The sequence below is a fragment of the Lepisma saccharinum genome, chromosome 11 (assembly GCF_977018435.1).
Source record: "Lepisma saccharinum chromosome 11, izLepSacc3.1, whole genome shotgun sequence".
NCBI classification, from domain to species: Eukaryota; Metazoa; Arthropoda; class Insecta; order Zygentoma; family Lepismatidae; genus Lepisma; species Lepisma saccharinum.
Window position 1 is genome coordinate 65,152,685 of NC_139239.1, and position 14,980 is coordinate 65,167,664.

The 14,980-nt window shown below is 37.3% G+C and overlaps 1 protein-coding gene across 1 annotated transcript in view; it reads right to left on the bottom strand.

Annotated features, from left to right (window-relative positions):
* Positions 1 to 13,080, bottom strand: part of rin (ras GTPase-activating protein-binding protein 2) — a 72,102-nt gene extending 59,022 nt beyond the window's left edge. Inside the window, exon 1 of the mRNA XM_083131276.1 lies at positions 12,955 to 13,080. The gene's annotated coding sequence lies outside the window, so the exon portion shown is untranslated. The remainder of the gene's footprint in view (positions 1 to 12,954) is intronic.
* Positions 13,081 to 14,980: the final 1,900 nt, after the last annotated feature.

The window sequence follows — 14,980 nt, forward strand, 5'->3', positions numbered from 1 at the left end:
TCCACTTTAAACTGTAGGTCCAGTCTCAATTAGCCTTACTGTGCACAAAGTGGACTTAAAACACCAACTCAATCAATAAAGAGTTTGAGTACCTTTTTTTTGAGAAAATGAACCACATCAATAAATACGATAAGATACGTATATTTTCATGAGCAGCTACAACCTTGTTTAAATCCAAAGATTTTGCAACCTCTTTCTCAAAGAAAGGATAAATAGAGCACTCAACCTCTCGTTACCAATTCGATTACGAAGATAGCACCTGATTTGCTGCAAACAGCCGTTGATGGTGCTATGCACATTTCAATAACACAAAGCTTGTAAAGTTCGTAAAAGGCAGTTTTTAATGTTTCAACCATTGCAAGGAGATGCTGAAGGGTCTTTATTTTTAGTTCCTCTCTACCTCATAGTGTGACAACTCTAAATTGTCCAAATCACAACAAAAGGGAGCGGCAAAAGATTGTAGCTTTTCGTGCTTCAGATAAGTGGCACTAACTTTATAAAGTAGGCATGAAATCAACAACACCACCCTTGACTAGAAAATGTGTTAATGATATTATTTTCTCTGCTGTCATGATGAAATATCTTACGTTTTCTTTGTTCGACTGAAATTCAGAACTTAGGGCTAAAATTTGGGAGGATATGAGAAATACCGTCAACATAGGAGGTGCCACTCTCAAGTAACAAACATATTTTCATTACAAATTGACCTCCATTAGGAGACAAATATATTGACATAAAATCAATTAATAGAGTTGCAACCCTTGCACTGAGCATTTTGATTAGTGAAAATAACTGCTGAAGATTATAATTTTATTTCAGAATATATTATGAATAAATACTGAACAGAATTGGATCTAAGATTGTTTCTTTTGCACGGATACCACTATGACAGTACTGCAGAAATTATTTTCTAGCCTCACAAATGATAACACTGGTCTGCATATTAACATCAACTTTGAAATGTTTTTGGTTTGATACTTGATTTTTACTATTTAAGACATGCTGATTTCAAAAATAATAACAGTTTTCTCCTACCACGTAAGAATTTTTTACAAACTGATGCGAAAAATTTACAAATGTGCACTCACATTATGTAATATATGACCCGTTATCGGATTTTTTGAAAAAAAAAGAGCTTACTAAACTAAATATTAATATTTATTTTCATATGCAAACACAAAATAAACCTTTAGAACCACTAAAAGTGTGTAGAAATGCAAGAAAATAAATAAATATTATTTGTTTCATGTTTCTAGTTCTTTTTCATGCGCTTCATTCTGTAAGCTTTGGTAAGTTTCTTGTGCTCTTCATCTAACGTTTCTCTGTTTAATGTCCAACAGTAATCTACTATCATATATACACTCCAATGTCCCTGGTATCTTTGTTCCATCTCTTTCATATCTTGGTGGAACCTTTCTCCTTGTTCCTAACTCATTTTTCCTAGGTTTTCTGGAAAGTAATCAAGGTGCGAATGTAAAAAGCGCAATTTCAGGTTCATGTTACAACCGAGGTTATGAAATTTTTCCACCATATTTTCAACAATTTCTTCATAGTCTGTGCTCTTTTAGTTCTCCAGAAAATTTTCTGCCACACTCCTAAATGCTATCCAAGCTTCTTTCTCAGGCTTCGAAGGCTCCATCCTTTATTAACTTTCTGATTTGGGGTCCTAAAAAACACCTTCCTTTATCTTTCCACATGTTAGCGACGGGAATCTACTGCAAATAAATTTGAAACATTGTCCCTCCTTGTCAAGTGTCTTTACAAACTGTTTCATTAACTCTAATTTAATGCGAGAGGGGGGGAGTTAACCTTCTCGTGATTTATTAAACTTTCGTGTGCGATATTTTGTGATCCTAGATTCCACGACTGACGTAGTGGCCACCGTCTTATTATCCAATGTTCATTCCTTGTTCTACTTCCCACTCACACATAAAACATAGCATTTTTGTATATCCAGATTGTTGTCCAAGTATGATGCCAAAAACCTTCATATCACCACACACTACCCATCCATGTTCCAAATATTTAATTTTAACCAGAATCATTTTCAAATTTTCGTACGTTTCTTTTACTGAAACAGAATGTGCAATAGGAACAGACAGAATCTTATTTCCATTGTGCAACAAAACACATTTTAAATTTGTTTTCGACGAGTCGATGAATAGTCTCCAATAAGTTGATAGGTAAGAAAAACGTAATATAACATTTTTTGCTAGAGCGTTTTTATTATGACAATTAACGCTTTAAGCATCAAGGAACAGGAAATTTGAAATATTTAAACGAGTTACATAATACTGCTTTTAGCAGATTCATTTGTGATTTTTTTTAAAAAAGCTATCTTCAGGATCATGTAAAAATTTCTGTCAATGTAAGCCGAGACATCTAGCGACCAACGTCTCAACTTCTGAAAAACGTAGCTTAGAGTACCTAAGTTCATAAATGTTGAATTGTTAGAAAATCTTACGTGATAGGGGAAAACCTCTGTCACTTTCAGAATCAGCGAGTTCAAATACATATAAAACACCCAAAATTTGAAAAACAATTTTACCCATGCAGACCAGTGTAATTAATTAACATATAGGACTAGCAATGATTAGTTGATTGGATTTGTATATTAAGGTCCACAATATGCACAGAGAGCTACAGTATGGACGAGAACTACAGTTTCTAGTGAAATCCCAACCGATCCACTTAATGAGATGTTATACCTCGACCGAGGATGGAAGCCAGGACCCCTTGATATCAGGTTTACGCTAGACTATCGGGGCTGAAAGCCCAATTTTAATGTTAGCATTTAAGAATCGGTAGTTTGTGTACTCTTTGATTCTTTATCATCGTATTTGTCCCTCTCGAATATTTGCAGCGATAAGAAAAGATATAACGATGAAACCAATGAGAGAACATTGCAAACACTCGTGCAATTGTCGGTACTCCAACGAGGAACTAGCAAACAGAAAAGAAACATAACGAACGCTTCTTTAGATTTTGAACGTCGTCCTACTTATTCATGTAAAATTCATTTGTCACACCTGCTACACCTATTCAGAAACTCTATATGCCAACAATCAAAGAACAATCTCACAGTCACTGAATACGTTCACCTACCAGACAGGAACCAGCTTTTGTATCAAGTTTGGTGACTCGATTGGCCAATTACTTAGTATCAAATAAATGATCAGTGGCCACTGTTGTCCAGGCATATCTGCAGCTGATCTCTCCCCCCTTTTATTTTACAACATATCATAAGTAAGGTAACCTTGCGATCTAACCGAATTAGAAAATGTATTTGAACATTGAACTTGCCCCAATAGAAGTTTTATGATGGAAAATAAAGTATTCGAAGTATTCTCCTTTATGGTCAATAAACTTTTGCATTTGTTCGAACCATTTGTCAAAGCAGTTTTTCCAATCTTCTTGAGACACATCCATAATATGGTTTTGAACGCATCAACGGCGTCTTCCGCCGACGAAAATCGTTGTCCACGCAATTTATTCTTGACATTCGGGAACAAGAAGAAGTCATTGGGTGACAAATCAGGACTGTACGGCGGATGACCCATCAATTCGATTTTTTTGACTGTTCATAAAGTCGGTTGTTAGACGAGATGTGTGACAGCTGGCATTGTCTTGATGAAGAATGATCCGACGGCGTTTGTTTGTTTTCCGTATTTGACCGAAGACCTCTGGCAAACAAATTGTTGTGTACCATTCAGAGTTGACCGTTCTACGTTCCTCTAAAGGCACAGTTGCCACATGACCAGTTTTCCCGAAAAAACTGGCCACCATTTGTTTCGATGTGCTTCGAGCGCGAACAACTTTTGTTGGATTGGGTTCATCTTGAAACACCCATACAGTCGACTGCTGTTTACGTTCCTGCTCATATGCATATATCCATGATTCGTCACCTGTTACAATCTTATATACGTCTTTTGAAGCACCACGATTGTATTTATTGAGCATTTGTTTGCACCAATTGACGCGAGCGTCTTTTTGAGTTTTTGTCAAATTGTGTGGGATCCAACGAGAACATACCTTTCTCACAGCTAAATGATCATGTAATATTTTATATATGCTGGTGGAACTAATGCCTATGGTTGCCTCAATCTCACATGATCTTGCAGTATTAGGTTTTGCACAGCATCAATGTTTTCTTGAACAAAAACTGATTTTGGACGACCTTCGCGAATCTCGTCAGTGAGCGAATGGCGGCTGCGATTAAATTCGTTATACCAACGTTTCACAGTGGCAAAGGATAGGGCTTCATCGCCAAATGTGGAAGTAAATTGAGCGATGCACTCTTGTCTTGATAATCCACGTCGAAAATCTTAAAAAATAATCGCACGAAAATGTTCACGAGTTAATTCCATTTTATTGTTGTCGCGCAATCTCCAAGGCAACATAAACAACACAAATGAAGCTATTGACAAAACATTTGAAGTACGTTATGGTCAATAATGCCAGACGATTCCGTGCAAACGTCAAATCGCCCCTAACTTTAGTCAGTGTTGCCAAGGTTCAAAATATAACTAGTGACCCTCGTATTACCACAAACAGGGTGCGAAATCACTGCAGATTGGTGGGGAGGAAGGAGCAGACAGACAGACACATACACACACACACACACACACACACACACCATCACACACACACACACACACACACACACACACACACACACACACACACAGACACACACAATAATGCCATTGAATATGTGTCAATTATTAAATAATCAAATTATATTATAAAATATACAATATATTACGTACATCGACTGTCTTTCATTCAAAATGTAATTGCAAATTGAAGATTTTAATGTACTATACTGATGTAATGATGAACAATGATTTGCGTAAGGGAGGAGGGACAAAAATTAACGAAAGGCGATGAGAAATGGAGAAGAAATAACAAGTCGGTCTAATTTCTGGGTTCAGTGTCCTAAGATATGAGGCTCCTTGTTGTCCGTTCTTTTTGTATGTTTTCGACATTATTCCAGTCAAGTAAGTACGTATATTCGAATCCCAAACTAATTGCTTAGGTTTGTTGTTAAAACTAAAACTCTCTCCACCCAGAAGAGTTTAGTGAGGGGGTTCACCCTGCACAGACATAGCTGGTATTACTCTTGCCGGACCCTGTGGCCGAGTGGTTAGCGCATCGTGGTGCGACGCCAAGGGTCCCGGGTTCGAATCCCGCTCGGGCTTGGTTGTTTGTGAATGTCCATTCATCAATTTCATCACTCATCCCCATCTTCGCAAATAAGCCAAGAGGCACAAAACGCGAAGTAAAATAAACTAAATCAATCAATCAATCAATGGTATTACTCTTAAGTAGCTACGTGATTACTGTGCATGAAGTGGACTTAAAAAAAACAATTCAATCTAGTAGCTACTTGAATTTGGAAACTGATTCAAACGAGTTGGTTATCAATAATTTGAAAAACTTGTATTCGGTCTACAAAACACATGCTTGTATAGTAGTACAAGTGATTATGAATCAATTGTGCGAGAACACTCCCCGAACGTTTTTTTCTGTCCACGACCATGGAAAGGACACTCACAAAGAACACCCATACCCAGGTTGGAATTTGAACCCGGCACCTTTGGCGTCGTAGCGGGTTGTGATAAGAACTCCGCTATGGGGGTTGACAATAATATAATTTTGCGTTTTTCACAAATAGGATAATCGGGACTGTTGAATACACTCTACAGTGTTAATCGAATTGGGGATATGAGGAGTTCCTTACAGAATAACGTACTGAAAATATACATATGTGTGTGCATGGGGCTTCTTTTAATATGTAGAAATACAGTGGCGGCGATTAGGGGGGGATGGGGGGCAATTGCCCACTCTTTTCGCCACTTTTGACCCCGCACTATGCTAAACCTTATCTACTACAAAGGGAAAATATACATATACTGTCTTTGCCCCCCCCCCAGTTTTGGCAACTCCCCCCGGTTTTGGAATCCCATCGCCGCCACTGGTAGAAAATATACATATTTGCAATGTTACAGCGTATCACGTGCTTACAGCATATTGTCCCCCTCGCAGAAAAAATCTAGATCCGCCTATGCAGGGATCAGAAACACAAATACGCCACTTGGTTGCTTGTAAGACAGAACGCCAAGGGAAGAGTACATAACCGCCAGTCCATCCATTTGCAATAACTAAACAAGTAGGCTACATACGTCTAAAACCATGCAATTGATTTCTGGTTATTTAGAGTCACTTTTCTGCCACTTTAGCTAATGGCGACAATGTGGATGAGTGATGATATGATATAACTGATGAATAGTCTACTCACAAACAAGCAGTGGCGTGTCCATGATTTTCGAAGGGGAGGGGTTAGGTATATTTTTAGTGCCATATTTTCCTGTATTTAACTTTCTTTTAGGAATACTGAGCCAAAGGTGGGTATCACCCCAACACACTTTCCCTCTTAGGGCACGCCTCTGCTCACAAGGTACACCCATGCCCCAACCCGTTACCCCTCGTGTCGCAGTGCTAAGTGCTAACCACTCCACCACGGAAATCGATTAAAATTATCTAAGCTTTTTTCTTGTCAATTCTTGTTTTCACGAATTGTCATTGTATGAAATTATTAAAATGTCACTGTTCCTACGTGTCACTTTAACTTGTTGAATGAATGCAGTCACAGGCGGATGTAGATATTTTTTTTTCTAAGAGAGGCACAGCATGTCCTTCAACCAGGCACACACCAGGGTGTGAAATCATTGAAGACTGGTGGGGGGAGAAAGATCTTAATGTACAAACCCCCTCCTCTCACAAATATATATATAAATTATGCGATATACATATTTATAATGTTATTAAAAGTAAAAATAATTCACTAAATTAAAAATATATTATTATTAATTACATATAAAGAAATTAATTTGTTACTTATATATATATCAGATATTATAAAGTAGCAAACTAATTCCTTTACTAATTGGTTAAAGATGTTAATAAATTATGAAATAGTTGAAATTGTTTTATTATAAATAAGTTTTATATTTACGGCTTTATGTTAATATAAATCAATTACATTTCATAGTTATGTTTGTCTTGCATTCTTGTTCTACTTCTATTGTGCATATTGATGTATATTTGTTAATGACCTCTTGAGAGAGAGAAATCATTCAACACTCGAAACCACATTAATTTGTGTGTGTTTTCGATATTATTCTTAGTGAAGTATATTTGAAATCAAAAGTATTTGCTTATCTCTTGTTTATTGTTACAAGAAATCTCCCCACCCCCCGGAAATTTGTGGTGGTGGGGATTTTTGAGGCCAAGATTGTTGGTGGGGGGGAATGGATTTCAAACCCTGGTACACACACACACACACACACACACACACACACACACACACACACACACGTGTGTGTGTGTGTGTGTGTGTGTGTGTGTATGTCTTTGTGTACACAAGCATGTGAATTCAGTATGTCACCATACATCACCGACAATCTTTCAGAGGACATAATTTCTTTGTGAGGTCTTGCCCACTTCTGGCCTCCCTGATGGTGTAGTAACGTTCTTGCCTTGTAAATCAAAGGTCCTGGGTTCGATCTCCGGTGGAGGCATAGTGGCACAGCTTCCGCTTTAAACTGAAGATCCAGTCCCGGTTAGCCTATTTGAGCAGGAAGTGACTTGTTGCTTTGCTCATTTGGATGCTACCAATCCAAAAGAGGCATTTTTCCTACATGTATGTATTTAACCACGTGACAAATATGCACTCTTGATTGAATGATTTATTATTCACCTTAGGGATTACAACTATCCATGGTTTCGTCAATTACAGGATATCAAATTACATTTTATGATCCAATCCAATATATAATATTGGATATTGCCACTGACATTTATTATTTCTAATGGAAAACGACAAAATATGTAGTGCAACGCCCAATGCACTAGGCATCACAGATAACCGCTTATCTGTGCAAAGGGTCTTGTGAAATGTAAATAACTCTCACAAATGTTGAGAATTATTTCCTTTATGCAAACGTATCAAATACGATTAGAAATTATGTGTGCATTATCCGAAGGAAGAGGGCAAGATTAATGACTTCACCCTGACAGCGCCTCTGCTGGCATATTATTTCCATAGCACCGTAGAACTGAAATAAACCGTTCCCAAGAAATATTGCTCGTCTTGATGTCTTCTACACATTGTGAAAGTCTTACGCTCACATTACAATGTGAAAAGAAAGACGTTTATTTATTCCTCCTTTGTATTTCCAAGCAGTGACCCCTCAACGTAGTTTGGCCCTCTTGTGATAGTTGTATCCCTCGCTGGGCAGAAGCCTAATAAAATCTCGTTTTCTTTCCTAATCATGAGGGTTGTTGGTTTTCTGCGGCTGATACTGCACTTAATCCTAAACTACTCTGACAGTTACAGAGTAGCGTAGGATTAATGAATATGAAAATTAATCCACTTTACAGCAGAACAGTTCAGGCTCGTACCCAGGGGAAGGGCCATGCCCCTCTCAAAGTATGAAACATTTTAATGGAAACCCATAAAATCCTACCAAAATAACACTAACAACTTTTTTGAGATGTGGAGGAATTGCTATTTCGTCCTTGCATAAGTAAATGGGTTCTTTTTAATCCCTATTGAGATGCAAAAATGTCTCTTTTTTTGGTTAACTGGCATTTATACATGTCCTTTATTTTAATGGTCATTGCTAACACGTATAATTTAATTTATAAATAAATTCTTTTTGAAAATGCCATGTCAAATTAAAGGAAATTTGAAAACATTGTTACTCTTCGAATACTTCTGAGATCCGAACAATACGCTGTGTGACAGCATTGGTCTGTTGCTGATTGTCAGGTCGATGATGGGGAATTATCTATCAGTCAGTTGATTATTTTCCGTTAGTATGGACCATAATATTGTAACTCTACACTTGTACGTTTAGCTTTAGCTCCAATACTACCATACCATTTGTGGTCACATCGAATACTCCAACAGCATTTGGCCGACCACCGTGGCGGAGTGGTTATCACTTCAGCGGTCCCGGTTTCGAATGCCGGCCTGGACATGGGTATTCTTTGTAATTTTCCCTTCATTAATTTTATCATATCATCACTCATCCTCATCGTCGCGATTAACTAATAAGTGGAAGAAAATTGACGTAATTCAATCAATCCAACAGCATTTCGGATCTGAGTACTGGCCTGGAACAGTTGCTGCAATTTCTTGTCAAACATTTAGATTGTGCTTGAAGTACTTTTAAGAGATAACGTATTTTTTAATACACATTGTAATATGATCGTTAGAATTTCACAATGTGATAATATGTTTACGTGATTTGATATAATACGTTTATCTGTGGTTACACCTACATTTCCGCTTCCTGCTCCTCTAAGTTGCCAAGAGACCGTTTATTATGAGATTCCACATTAGCACTGGGGAGGAAATTGTAATCCAACACCGCCGTTATGCAGTTCTATATTTGCACTCGAATCGAACTCGCGCTCACTCTCGCTTTTCTTAAACATATTTCCTTAAACTCATAACCTTTGCTCGACATGAATTGCCAAATTTTATTTTTTGCCACAAGAAGTGCTACAAATAAATATGTTTTCCTTAGCTTCTGGTAATTCCCTGCAATCAAATCTATTAAATCCATCCTAACATTATCTTTATTTGTCCTCAACGAATCCGCAATGATAAGCTATATGAGTCATTCCATGCGAAATCAACACAGATAGGTGCAATTTCCAGCCTGACCATCTCCGATTTTCATGAGATTTGGGGAGTTGAAACTATGCATGGAACTTAGTAACTATGAAAATTTTGAGTCTCGTGCGTCTTGTAACACCGCCGTTATGCAGTTCTATATTTGCACTCGAATCGAACTCGCGCTCACTCTCGCTTTCTTAAACATATTTCCTTAAACTCATAACCTTTGCTCGACATGAATTGCCAAATTTTATTTTTTGCCACAAGAAGTGCTACAAATAAATATGTTTTCCTTAGCTTCTGGTAATTCCCTGCAATCAAATCTATTAAATCCATCCTAACATTATCTTTATTTGTCCTCAACGAATCCGCAATGATAAGCTATATGAGTCATTCCATGCGAAATCAACACAGATAGGTGCAATTTCCAGCCTGACCATCTCCTATTTAATGAGATTTGGGGAGTTGAAACTATGCATGGAACTTAGTAACTATGAAAATTTTGAGTCTCGTGCGTCTTGTAACACCGCCGTTATGCAGTTCTATATTTGCACTCGAATCGAACTCGCGCTCACTCTCGCTTTCTTAAACATATTTCCTTAAACTCATAACCTTTGCTCGACATGAATTGCCAAATTTTATTTTTTGCCACAAGAAGTGCTACAAATAAATATGTTTTCCTTAGCTTCTGGTAATTCCCTGCAATCAAATCTATTAAATCCATCCTAACATTATCTTTATTTGTCCTCAACGAATCCGCAATGATAAGCTATATGAGTCATTCCATGCGAAATCAACACAGATAGGTGCAATTTCCAGCCTGACCATCTCCGATTTTCATGAGATTTGGGGAGTTGAAACTATGCATGGAACTTAGTAACTATGAAAATTTTGAGTCTCGTGCGTCTTGTAATTGTTAAATTATTCAAGGTTGAAGTTCTCATAAATTGGCCTTTTTCAGCCCGCTTAGCTATACTAAATGTGCTGTAACTCCGCCCCTATTTGGCCTAGAAAGCTCTAATAAAGCTTATTGTACAGGGAATTGAACAAGCTTTCCATTGATATATAACAAGAAATACCTTTGGATAAAAATATAATTTTGTCACGTGACCTTGACGTTTGACCTTGAATGTCTCAAAACAAGTCATCACCAAAAATCGTGGGAAAAAAATATTTGGTCCCTCATGCCATACTCTAAAACATATCAAAAAATCATTCTGAGACTACACTGGGATCAGAAGATACAAAATAATATGAGTAACTATGTGACTGATAAAAGCCTCATCACATGAACTATGCCGACTCAAAAGTCCCTTAACACCCCCTACAAAATATAAAGGAGTTATCCTGGTCATGAAAGAAATAGGTTAGGCACAGGGAGATCCCTAGCTGTGTGTGTCAAGCGCAGGTCCGGCATATTGTTGACCGCGATATTGAATTCCATCCACGCAAAAATTCAAAGGAAAGGGGGTGATGTGATATATCAAATCAGGCTAGAATTTCACGAGAAATGAAGCGGCGAAGGTTTTTCCAACGTATATTTAGCCAGCAAAAAGTTATACGCATATCTTTTACTTACGATATATGCACATTATAATGTTGTCAATGTTTCTGTGAGCACACTCGTTGACGTCACTCATACTCACATAGAACATTTGGCAATGTAGCAGGTGCAACATCATCGCAAACAGCAACTATGCCTTCTCTCAGATGGTCAATATCACGGACTTTTAGTGCATGCACCATTCTCTTCAAATGTTTCTGAAGGTGAAAGTCCTCCTACGATGTTAGATCTGGGAAATGTGCAAGCCTTTTAATAGATCCCGTCTGCCCATCAATCTACCTAGAAATTTACCGTGAAGAAATTGCCACAATGTTGTGTGTTCAATGCTTTTTCACGCTCGAGCGAGATCATTAACAAATCTACAGCAATACGCACATTAAAAGTAAAACAAGACTGAAAAACAATAATAACTATGAAATCTAATTGAATTTTATTAACATAAAGAAAAAACTAAATAAAACTTACACATAATAAAACCACTTCAACTATTTGATAATTTATTAACATCTCTAAACAGTTTACTTACTCTAACTTTATTTCTGTTATGCAATAAAAATAATAAGGTTTCTGCTTTTTTGTAGCTTGAAATAAACGATGCCGGGGGGGGGGGTCGACAGACCTGTTCGACCTCCTCCCTCCCGACACCCATGTGAGAATTTTTTAGAATAATTTATAGTGGAGCTAAGCTAATGCAAACACGGGAACATCAAAGGAGACGATGGGAGACAGAAATTGAGAGAAAGTGATAGAAGATGGAAAAACGGTGAAAGAAAGAAAGACAGAATGAGGGGGATATGTAGAAACAGAAGATGAAATAGATAACGAAAAGTAATAATATAACATAGAATGAATGGAAGAAACGAGAGAGAAAGGGAAAAAAATTGGTTGTAAAAATGGTTGAAAAAATTGAGAAAGAAAGAAGGAAGAGAGAGAAAGAAAGTAATAGATAAACCAGGAAAGAAAACGATATACAGATAAAAAGAAAGAATGAAAACCACAGGAGATAAGAAATAAAGAAAGAAAGAATGAAATTGATAAAAGATGTTGGGGAAACGTTAGAAAGATATAGTTTCAGAAACAGAGGAAGAAAGAAAGTGAGAGAGAAAGAAGATGCATAGAAACAGATAAAGAAAGAAATAATGTAGAAGAACGAAAACTAGAGAGGAAGAAAGGATGTTATAGATAGATACAAGAGGAAAGGAAAGGTTACTAAGGGATAGAATGAACGAGATTGTGAAACAAAATTAAGGGGGAGGGAAACAAAGAATGATAGAAAGAATGAGAGAGAAAGAAAGAAACAGAGATACACGGGGAAAAGGAAATAAAGAGAGAAAAGAAGAAAGGAAAAGAAACAAAAAGACACTGCTTTCCATGGAAATATTTCATGCATCCTTATCAGTTTAATCAGAGAGAAGATAATTTTATTATAAAATTATCTTTTCTGTGGTTTAATTAAGGTACGATTTTCTTTCCTTGCGATGTCACTGTGTTGAAAGCTGATTGGTCGAAATTAACAGAAGATTCTGAAGAGTAAAGACATGGCATGTTTCGCAACGAAGGGAAGACAAAAACGATGAGCAAAGTTTCTGGCTACTTTTAACAAGCAACTAATCTGAAAAATTAACACACTGTACCTTATCGCCTGTAAGAAAAGTATTAAGTAATACAGTGGTGGAATTATCAGTTGCAAGGTACTTACCTTGTAAGGTATAGTGAAACCAGTTCTTCGCAATCACACTTCTACAGGCCATACGATACTAGATACATAACATAACACTGTCCGATAGCACATCAGGGCGAAGTTGCATGCTAGAACGTGCAATGTTCAACTGTCTTTCGTTCACCAGTTAAGTGACACTCCCTCTATAATCACCCAAGTGCAGTTATTTATCAGTAGCTGATACTGGCACTTTGTGCAACATTTTTCTCAGAATACCTTTATTTGTTTAAAAGGAATGCCGTAATCAGCAATGATAACAAGGTTCGCAACGGAGGAAGTTCACACATAAAAGTTGTATGTATTTTAAAAATATTATAGCATGTCACATTGTTTGGTGCAAGTTCCATGGCTTGTTACCGAGGCGAGACACGAGACTTCATTGTAAAAATCGATACGATAACGAGACTAGGTACTTCCAAACAAGCCCGTACCCAGGGGAGGGTACATGGGGGGCATGGACCCCTTTTTGAACTATTAATATGAATCTATAGAAACCTACGAAAATAAGTGACGATTTTTTAAAAATTTTCTTCAAGATTTTGCAAGAATTTCGATTTCATTCTTGCATAAATGAATGGGTTTGTTGTGGAGGGAGAGACAGGCTACAGAAGTCTGCAATATTGAGTAATTTCAGTTTTATAACCATTGATGCAAAACTACCAGACCGTCCACTACAGGGGTTCCCAAATTTTTCCGTTTCGCGGCGCCCTTAGTGTTTGAAGACATTTTCGCGGCGCCCAAGTCAGAATGTAGGCCTATCTAACACTTGCAACGCTCAGTTAGTGATGTTAGGTTGCTTGCCTGAAGTTAAAAATTAAACACATATTTGGAACAATCATATCATTTCACTGAAAATATTGGAGCATTTCGTGGCGCCCCTGTAAGTTTTGGAAACCACTGCACCAGGGGTGCCCCCACTCCCGAGGCCTATGACGCACTCCCCCCCAAAAAGGTAGAACATTCGCCCTCCCCTTTTATGCCGAATTAATTACTCAAATTATTTTGGTCAGACAAAATTTGCGGAATAATATAATACCGACATATTTAAGCAATATGTGTTTACTTTAGGCTCACTTTCATGTTTGCTAACATAAAACGTACAACACTGCTCAGGTTCACTGCCATTGTTAGTGTACTGAACCTTATTCTTCACAGTTTGTCTACTCGACTGACCTTGTATTAATGTGAACAGCACACACCCTCCCCCCATCCAAACCGCTTCTAAAGGAATAAGAGGTGGTGTATCATTTCAACCCTATCGCCGCGATCACCCACAGGTAGGTAGAAAAACTGTACATAATAACTAGAGCCCGGAAGTTCAGGCATTTATTTTCGTTAAAATAGGCAGGCAAAAAGGCATTTATAATGTGGAAAATAGGCACTAAAAATGAAAAAAAGGCAAAATAAACCGAGAAAGAAGCACATTTGGAAGTCGCTTACTTTTATCTATAATTTCTGGCAAAATGTTAAAATCTACATTGGGAAGAGCATTTCAATTTTCTCCGTCTTGATTGCACATAACTACAAGGTGTTTTTTAAGTTCTCAATATTCATTGATAGTCGTTTGTCAGAGAGAATGTTTTTCATAATAGAAAATGATCTTTCTACTTCGACAGAAGTTATTGGAACATACATAAAACAAGCTAATGTAGCTGGACTCATTTCGGTAACAGAATTTTCACCTTTTAGAATATCACAAATTGTTTTCAATTGTTTCAAGTCCTCATTTGCACTCACTACCCGTTTGCACTTTTCCACAACAGCTGACCCCTTTTCTCCTGGCACTTCCATCATCTGCTGCATAGATTCCTCGAAGATTTTCATGGATGCTATAAGAGTCTCACTTCTTTTCTCTAGCTTTGAAATTGTCTCTGGCAATGCATCATAATGTGCAAAAATAAACGACAGTTCATTCTTCAATTCTGAATAGCACAGGAGTTTTTTCACTTCACGAATTGAAGCCGCTTCATTTTCTGGAAGAGCATCGATCACCTCACTGATTTTT